The sequence below is a fragment of the Cryptotermes secundus genome, unplaced genomic scaffold (genome assembly GCF_002891405.2).
Source record: "Cryptotermes secundus unplaced genomic scaffold, Csec_1.0 scaffold454, whole genome shotgun sequence".
Lineage (NCBI taxonomy): Eukaryota > Metazoa > Arthropoda > Insecta > Blattodea > Kalotermitidae > Cryptotermes > Cryptotermes secundus.
Genome location: NW_019729215.1, coordinates 408,166 through 415,880, shown reverse-complemented (window position 1 = coordinate 415,880; position 7,715 = coordinate 408,166). Strand labels below are relative to the sequence as shown.

At 48.0% G+C, this 7,715-nt stretch overlaps 1 protein-coding gene across 2 annotated transcripts in view; it reads left to right on the top strand.

Annotated features, from left to right (window-relative positions):
* The window catches only part of LOC111865470 (protein takeout), a 95,953-nt gene that overhangs the window by 58,182 nt on the left and 30,056 nt on the right, over nt 1-7,715 (top strand). The window lies entirely within an intron of this gene.

The window sequence follows — 7,715 nt, the reverse complement described above, 5'->3', positions numbered from 1 at the left end:
CACTGTCGCGTCCAGACCGCCCTGAGACCCACCGAGCCACCAGAGGATTTTCCTTACTGATAAATCGAACGGAGCGCGAAGCTATCACGCGGCCCAGTACCTCGGTTACGAATGCGGGGAGCTTTACCTCCACGCTTCCTGCACGTCATTGTGCTGCGGTGCCTGGACTGAGGGCAGCTTGCTTACTTACGTCGGGACGGGCGGACGGACGGACTTTAAGAGAGCTTAGGTGCAGTGCCAGTAAAAGCTGTTCAGCACGAAGTGTACAACAAATAACTGACTGAATCACTAATTTCCTGGAGCAGAGATGTTTCTGAGAATGTCGTTGTTTCTCAGCTGTACCTAGTATCCTCCGCCTGTTATGGAAGCGGGATTTATATGACGTGTTCACAAGAGCCCGCCAGAGAAATCTAGTTCGCACCCTCTCACTTTTTATGATTCATTTTAATATTATCTACTCCGATGTGTCCTTTCAGTTTTTGCCATCTCTGACTTTCGTACTGTGTGCCTCGCTCATATCATTTCCCTGTATGTGAGGAACCGGCTCTGTTTTTGCATACTGCTAAAGCAGTTCCCGTCTCAGCCGGAAGCCCCGCACTTGTCGCACGTTTGTGCTCTTCCTAAATCAATTTTCCCTGTCCTTACGTCACTCTTCTTCCCCTTCTTGCCTCTTTCTCCTTTACGAGAGAATCACCCACTCACTCATGGAGTTGAGCTCATCTTGAGAAGCCACCAGTTGTGCAGATACTCAAGAACTTCCCAGCATTTTATGGAACACGAAGGTTCATAACCGTGTTCACAAGACCCCTTCCACTGGTCCCTATTCTGAACCAGTTCAATCCAATCCATACCATCCTATTCTATCTCTCTAAGATCCATTTTTAATACTGTCCACCCACCTACGTCTTCGTTTTCCTAGTGGTGTCTTTCCTTCTGCCTTTCCTACCAATATCCTACATGCAATCCTCTTCTCCCCATTCCTGCTACATGCCCTGCACGTCTCATCCTCCTTGACTTGATCATTCTAATTATACTTGGAGAAGGGTACAAGTTATGAAGCTCCTTATTATGCAGTTTTCTCCAACCTCCTGTCACTTCATCCCTCTTCGGTCCAAATATTCTCCTCAACACCCTGTTCTCAAACACTCTCAGTCTGTTTTGCTTGCTTAATGTCAGAGAACAAGTTTCACATCCATACAGAACCACAGGCAAAATTATAATTTTGTACATTTTAATTTTTACGTTTTTTTTTTTCGTTTTTTTTTTTCACAGCAGAAGAGAAGACAGAAGGTGCTGGACTAGCAAGCATTACCCGAGTGCAATCTCCCCTTATTTTCCTCCTCAATCAGGTTTTGATTTGTTATGTCGTTCCCAAATATCTGAACTGTGCCACATTTTCAAAACCTCTGTTGCCTATCGCTGTGTCACGATTTTGCTCTGCATTTTGGTGACGGGACAGCAACATGTACTTATATACAACAGAGTACTGTAACCAAATGTCGTTCAAAAATACCCCGACACTCTGCTCGCTTCATACCATCGTATTCTTAATACAGTAAACATTGTTAGGTACACCACTTTCGCTTTCCGTTTCCATGGAAACGGCGCAATAGTGACGCAACGACAAGCCGACAAACATTGACCTGCTTAGACTGATCACGTAACGATAAGGCCAGCAGAGAGGGGACCTGCATTTCTTTGCTTTCTGGCGCACGGAAGCTGCACGCGAGATGCGCGGACCCTGAACTGTCATTATGGTGTTACAGTACAGCTGGACAAGTTTCCTTCAGAAGTGGGGAACTTCTTCCTGTCTTCTTTCTCTAACTTCATTTCCGGTCTCCAGCCACCCTTCTTACCGCAGAGCATACTTCTCGATTTCCCTGCCTGGCTGAACCACATGCCTCCTCCCTTCAATTTCCGATTCGAATTCCGCTGTCGGCACTTTTGTCTCTCTCTCTCTGTTCATGTCAAGTTGTACTGCTATGGCGTGGGGGGGGGGCATGTGGGCAGTTTGGTAGTGTTTAACCCTTTGAAACCCCGAAGACGCCAGAGCGAGAGAAGAGAAATTGGCGGTATAGTGATACACATTACATTTTGAAGATTCCTAGGCAGTGCTCGCTTGTCCTTCTGCTAAGCGTACGTTTAAGAAAGGGTAAACCGTTGGGAAGCGAAGAAGATAAAGGATTAGGAAGAGGACGACCGACGGTCAGTCGGCCAGTCTGGGTCCCGACACCATGTTCCTAGTAATGTCAATTGCGGATGTGTTGATGTGGGGCGCCCTCTCTGACGAGAGGACGTTTAACCGTCCTCCTTTGAGGCTTCTAGCCCACAAGTTGGTTGCCACTTTTTTTTTACCGTCCGTCTTGTTCGCTTTACGTTCGGCGTCACTTTGACTGCCCTACCTGGTGCTGCCGCTGCTGAAGTTGTTGGGGCGTGGCTGGTTCCGGCTTGACCAGGCTCACCGCTTCCTCCTTCCTTGGTGATTACAGGGGTTGTAATTTCAGGATGGGACCTGATGTAATGGGCGCCAGCAAATAGCTAGGTGCGGTTTGCGATTCATTATAAAGGAGGGAAGGCGTGAGTGGGTGGAAGCTGGCGATGGGTTTGACTAGCTCCTGGCGATGAGTCTCTCCTCAGGTCGGCTAAGGGTCAGGCTCGGACAAGTGAGGGTGAAGCACTTCTAACCAATACAATGCACTGTACCACTAGAACACTTTATTGTTTTCTTACAGTCACTCGGCGGTATAAATCCACACAATCAGACTTAGTTTCGGCTTTCAAGCAGCCGGTGTTGCACGTGCTCAAATTACCCGATAAGGCCGACTTGCCACCGTCCGCTTATGGATTAAGCTAGATCTCTTTTAAGTTATGGCCAAATTTTGCACTTCTAAGAATTATTTAACTTAACAAGCAAGTATAATCGCGGGGTTTGCCTCCGCCAAGGTCGAAAGTTTGTAGCAGACTCCAAATCTTAAACTGGACTCTCTGCCGAGCCAGAGGTCCTAACTGAATTGTATCCGCCTATTCTCCTCTCCTAATTTCCCGGATAGGCTGATTCAAATAGAGGAGTTGGCTTAATTTTGGTTCCGACCAATGACCGATTGTTTTAGAGGGAGTTTCGGCCTAAAAGACCAAACGGCGAAATTGACAGCGATGCAACTTATGAGGGGTCGCTAATGATCTCCTGGCACTCCCACTTTTGATTTACGGCTGGTAGGAACTGTCACTTCTCGAATTCTCAAAGTGACTTGCCGCTGTAAGTCAAATTCTCAATTTCTAAAGAAACTCAGTGGGGTTCCTTGAAGTATCATTTCTGCCCTTCTGGAAAACAACACCAGATGCTTGGACGCAAGGACTAGCAGATGTCCTTGTCCGCGCAAGTTCGGTCTATCAGCTCACCGCCTACTGCTTGTTTGACTGTGTGTCTTAAACCTTTGTTTCTTCGTAATTCTTATTGTCTAGTGAAATAAAAAGAGGGGGAGGGGAAGGATTTCAATGATGCGGTTACAGACGGGTCTGGTTTGTAATTGCTCTTGAGCCTCGCGAGCGCAGTCATTCTCGGATCGGAGCCCCGCGGGATTCATGACCAAGTTTTACTGTCTCAGATTCGAGACTTCCCCAACCTGGAGGGTCAGGTCCCCGCATTTATATCCCCCACGAACAGGGTGGCCCAGTTATACCTATTTTCGTCGCCTTCTACGACTCGCAGGGCTACGGTGGGGGGATTGGACTTTACTAGTGTCTCTTACTAATATATACAAATTCAGTTCGTACCTCACAGAAAGCACAGTGCGTTTCCATTACCGAGATGAACCGGTTAATGCTGCTTAGGAACATAATCCCTGCATATTGTGAGAACCATACAGAACGCGCAAACACACTGTGTGGGCAGAAGGCGGAGTTTTTAGCTGACGATGATGGTTTGTATAGTTACCATTGTGGTTTAAGGCGATAATTACAGATCACACCGGTCTAGTTGCCCTTACACCGGACACTGAGATGGCCGAAACATCAGAGATCGTCTCCGTCTTTCGGTCACTAACTCAGGAACCGAGGTGAGTGGGCACCCTCCCACCCTCCCCCTGAGAAGGGAAATTGTTTCACTTCCAACGCGTTGTGTTCTGGAATCGACGGAGGACTAAGGCCAGAAACTCGGCAATTACAAGGAAGAAAGACGAGTAAAATAACGTGAGAGAAGTAAGGAGAGCAGTAAACTTGCAGAAGGAGAAGAGGCTACTGTTCCGCAACGTTTCGACAATTCCGCACGGCTGCACGTCCGGATAAGAGAGCCGCGCTGTAGCTTCCGGTATCCCGGAAGAAACTTCGTCCCTCGCAGCGTGACATCATGACGTAATGTCGGAGTTACTTATTGCGCTGTTGCATCATGGGGAACTTCGCAACACAGGCGTACCCCGAACTGCGGCTTCCGGATTCGCGATCCCCGTTAAACTGGCCAGAGTTAGACTCGGATCTTGGACATCTTCTGCAGAAAGCCCAGGGCCTCAGGGACCACCCTTCCAGAGCACCCCTGTCTGAACTGGAGATACCGGGTTCTGATCAGGTGCTGGTCAATTCAGTTGTCTGTGAAGAGGGTCGAATCGTGATTCTTAACGATCCATGGTAAAATATTATACCACTTACTTAGTTATAGTATTTTAAGTGCTTAATACTATCACGTGACTGAGTGACTATAGACGGGGTTTGGATTGGTAATTGGCTTTATTGAACAGTCATACACACAACTCGTGGCTATAACTATAACAGCCTGTCTTCTTTACACACTCTAAAAAACACTGTAACTGCAGCATACATAAAGACTTCTGTATCTTCACTAGTCGTTTTCTGGTAACGGATCTTAACACTGCCCTCTGTTTACGTCATTACCGGCAGCGGATAACTCACAGCTCACTCATTTCTCCAACTGTCTAACTTCCAGGCTAGCGGCCACCTCACAGCAACCTCCTAGTCTTTTCTTCACTGATTAACTGCAGCTCTAAGTGGCCTCCATAGTCTAGGGGTAACGTTCCCACCTCATGACTCAAGGTACGCGGGTTCAAACCCGGCGGAGGTCGTGGAATTTTTAAGGGTGGAAAAATTCAGGGAACAAGTCCTCCGGGAGGGACTTTAAGCCGTGGGTCCCTTGTAGATTTACGGCACGTAAAAGAACCTCATATGTCTAGGAGACCTCTGAGCTAAATTTAGGCAATTTCCCGCCGAAGTAGTTTCCAGTGCCTCCGGTAGATGGGGGAGCTTAGGTACCACTGACAGAAAGGGACTGACTATCAGATACCACTGCCAGTAGAAGGCCGAAACCTCGCTGGCAGAAAGGGAACGACAGCAAGCACCAGTACCGGTAGGGTATGGAGACAGTAGAAATTCAAAGGGGGACGCACAATAGATCAAACTGGTCGCGGTGCATGGGGTAACCTACCCCCTCAATACTGAATAACTGAACTGAACTGAACTGCAGCTCTAGCCCGGTCCTGCCTATAAAACCTCGGCACGGACCCCATAGAATACACGATCTTTAGTTTTGTAGTTCACTCGTTTCCATGGAAAGATGTTTGTTTGCGAAGCTGTTAGTCAGCGCCTGCTCTTGTATATTTGCTATCTCGCCGTCGTTGCCCAGCAATGGGTCTAGATGAACGTATATAGGGTCCACTTGCCGTCTATGTATCGGCTTACGTAAACTCAGCAATGTCCAGATGAGAACAGAGAAGTGCGGCGAAGAGACGGAGGCAATAACGAAGGACAGAAGAATAGTGAGAGCGACTGTTCTGCGCCTGCGTCAACACACGCAGTCACGTGCAGACTCATCACGTTTCGGCCGCTATGTGGCCATCAGGAGGCTTGAGGAGTGGCCGAAACGTCTTGCGGTCACTGCATCTGCCGAAAGGAGCCTGTGTGAGGCCTGTCGACACGTTATGATTTCATTCCCAATGCGGCAACAATGACAACAATGTTTGGGAGGTTTGATAAAGCCGTTGGCAGAGGCCGCGCATCTTCTCCCGCTAGAACACTGCGACTGTGAGTTCGAATCCCGCCCTAGCCATGGATGTCCGTGTGCGTTTATTCTGTTTGTGTGTTGTCCTGTGTATGTAGCGGCCTTGCGACGGGCCGATCCCCCGGCCAGGGCCCAAGAAAGGGCTGTAGAGCCATCAGTAGTAGCAGTGTCAGTTTTGCTGCACAGTGCTCGCAAATGGATGCAGATTGAATGCTTATGGCAATTTCGTGACTAGAACAACGGGGAAGGAAAGAAGGAAGGAACCAGCAGCCCTCGGATGAGTGAGGCAGCCGGTGACTCGTGTCAGGAAGAGCCCTCCTTCCTGCACACAGCGATACCGAAATACTGGAGTACACTTGCATACCCTTTGAAATTCAGCAGCACGTCTGTGTAAGCACGCAAGACACACCCAGTCTTCTGTCAGCCATTAACAGTGAACATGAAAGAACTGGGAAGGACACAGCGTTGCCTATATGAAGCTACTGCTCCAGTATTCCCTCGGAGAACGCTGTCTGTTGTGGGGGCAAGCCAAGTTACAACCTGGGGCTCACAGAAAGGCGGAAGGCTTCCGGTATCCACGTGTGTTCCTCCTCATTACATCTCCCGGATCAAGGTTTCGTACATTGGAAACGTGCCTGAACACTTGCTTTGCAACTTCCATCTACGTTACGGTCAAGGCACGTCGCACCTTACGCGAGAGAAGCCTGCGTAGTTACGTTTCAGATTCATACGGGGGGGGGGGGACAGGTCATCCGGATTAGTGAAGCAAAAGGTGAGCCTAAAAGACAAAGAAGAATTAGAGCACAGATAAATAGAAAATGTAGTGATACAAGCAGCGCTGATGGAAATAAATAAATAAAAATATCGCTGTAGAGCCTTTATTTAGAAACTGTACAAAGACAATACATGTATCCACCGATAGAAGTCTCAGAAGCTGTACTTGTTTCTGATGCAGGTCTGAAGAGACTGTCAAGTTGTGTCTGAACAGACAAGTGGCTCATCTGCCTCCCTAAATGCCACGTGTCTTTTTAAAGTATGTATCAACTGTGAACAGCATTTCTCCTTTCGTCACTGGATTATCCGATATCCGGTTTAACTGTAACCGAATTAGCGAGGGTTTGCTGTAGAAGACGGAACCTAGTGCATTGCTATTGATGCCACAATGGCCGTGAGGCACCCTTGTTCGCAATATGCCTGGCACATGCCTCTAAATGCGGTTTAGTAACTCGTCTGCCGTATGAAGGCGTGGATAGTATACGAAACTAATGTTGCCTGCTGTTTGGTAATAAAGTAAAGCTATCCCTGTAACAGGCCGTGGAGGCCCATACGGGTGTGAGATGTTGAGGCTCCCACATCATCTAGACAGTCGGCTCAAAGATGGCGGTAAGGTTCTCAGCCTTACGCGCCGGACGCGCTTTACTCCCCAGGAAAATTATTTAATTAATTCCTGATACTCATTTCTGTTAGAGGCTGAGTAAACCACAGGGCCTAGTGCGCTTGGAAGGTTTAGGTCAACTGAAAAAATCCAATGACCTCATCGGGACTTGAACACACGACCTTCCGGCTTGTGCCTATCTGCTGATGAAGTTATACTATAATTTCGAATGTCGTGGATTATTATTATTATTATTATTATTATTATCGTTATCATTATGGATAGCGATCTGGTGGAGCGGCCGTACAATCGCAGCCTGGATTCGAACCGCGCACA